The sequence below is a fragment of the Lygodium microphyllum genome, unplaced genomic scaffold (genome assembly GCF_053477565.2).
Source record: "Lygodium microphyllum isolate KBCC unplaced genomic scaffold, Lygodium_microphyllum_v1.1.10 scaffold_32, whole genome shotgun sequence".
NCBI lineage: Eukaryota > Viridiplantae > Streptophyta > Polypodiopsida > Schizaeales > Lygodiaceae > Lygodium > Lygodium microphyllum.
In genome coordinates this window covers 6,563,501-6,565,353 of record NW_028229515.1, presented here as the reverse complement: position 1 = coordinate 6,565,353, position 1,853 = coordinate 6,563,501, and the positions used below count along the sequence as shown (strand labels likewise).

Sequence of the window (1,853 nt, the reverse complement as noted above, 5' to 3'; positions counted from 1 at the left end):
ACACAATCATCTAATAAATATTTCCTAATACACCAATCAAACTTTGAAATATAGGCTATGCATAAGAATGTGTTCTAGGTGTCCTTTCCTCCATCTTGAGGTACCACTTAGTGTAAAAGAGTGGGGATAGACAGGTAGGACACGGGTCAGCATGGGAATACCTAGTTATATTAACAGGGTATATAAGGTGTTGAGAGACCCAATTAGGGCATTAGTTATCAATAATCAAGTCTCTCTTTTCTCCTTCCTCCTAGCTTTCATGGCTTCCCTCCTCTTCTCTCTCTTTTCTTGTCTTCCTCTCTCTTCAGCTAGTCTTTCTCTCTCTTCTTCTCTCATCTTCTTCCTCTTTCTCTCTCCTCTCTACAGTCTCTCCCTTCTCTCCTTCTCTCTCCTAGGTCTCCTTCATTACAATTGGTATCAGAGCTTAGGTATTTGGTCCCTTCTCCTTTCTCTTTTCTCACATCTAGTTCTATTTTATTTTATTTTTAACTAGTCAGACAAGTACAGCATGGACATGAGCTGTAAGAAGCTTTAATGGAGTACCACAGGGTGCTAGCAGCCTTTATTGGAGATCTCACAGGAGCCATGGCCAAGTTGGAGGTACTCAAGTCAAATTTAGCAACTTTTTTTCAACTTGGAAGTAAAGTTCTGGAGGTTCTTGGGTGAAGAAGATTCATGACAATCAGTGCTCATGTTGGTCACACCCACATTGGCCATGAGACCTTTTTCTCTCAACTCAGCGAAGGAAAAAGGCAACATCAAGCATGCCCTTCAGCCCGCATGAGTGTCACTGCTTCCCCTCTCTACATCCGATTTATTGCATGGTGTCCATGGGGTTGAGCATCCTGGAATGAAGCTCGCTGTTGCTGGAGTTTGGCTTCTGATCGGCCTAACAGCCATCCTAGTTGTCGAAGGGAGTTCTGCAATAGCATCCAAGTACACTTTCAGTTATCAGAACAAAGAATGTTTGCGCTTTCATAGACTGCTTGCAACCTTGAGAGCAAGCTCTATAGGGATAAAGTGCAAACAACCAGCGTCCTGATCTGAATCCCAGCTTGCACAACTGCACAGGAAATACTGATTTTCAATGTAGATGAAAATTTTAGCTCTTCTGATGGCATGAATATATGCATCTTGGATGCTCCGATCAATCGTGCTATCCTCACTCTTGTGAAGGTGAGTCAATGATTGAAATCTCCTAGGGTCGTTTAACATCATGACTTGTGAAGGCGGGTCAATGGCTGAAATCTCCCTCACTGTCAAGAGTGGGCCCTCACGGCCTTGCTTCTGCCATCTCTGTTCAAAATTATGTAGCACATCCCATGCAGCCTGACCCTCTAGCTTAGAGTGAACGTCATGCCAAGGTTCATGTGGACCACCCAGCTTTAAACTAGCCCCCGAAAAATTGGGCTGGTGAAAATCTGACTTGTGTACTGAGTCCAAAGTATGGAAAAGAGAATGGAATTGAATGTCATAACGTCCATCACATAGATCGATACCACCCACAAAGCTCAGAATTCTCCTCCTTTCAGAATCTGGTTGTCCAGGAAAAGAAGCATATACAATGACAATTTTCTGATGATGAGTGAACATTGTACCGATCTGAATCTCCTACACCACACTCAATCCATTGTCAGGATTCCTGGGACACCGCACACAATTAACCTTGGTGTCTTTCAAAAAAATGTTCAGTATTCAGTATCCTCATCATGTGTTGCCATAAGCCCATCCTTCTTCAATAATCCAACTGACGTCCTGTCATCCCACACTAATAAATTAACCCTTACTCCCTCTGACGCCTATCTCTTCAACAGCTCCCCAAGTGTTATCCCTAAGATGATGCTGCCTGACAT

The 1,853-nt window shown here is 43.3% G+C and overlaps 1 pseudogene; it reads right to left on the bottom strand.

The window, feature by feature from the left end:
• Positions 1–975: 975 nt before the first annotated feature.
• LOC148009248 (phospholipase D alpha 1 pseudogene) lies at positions 976–1,853 on the bottom strand (annotated as a pseudogene).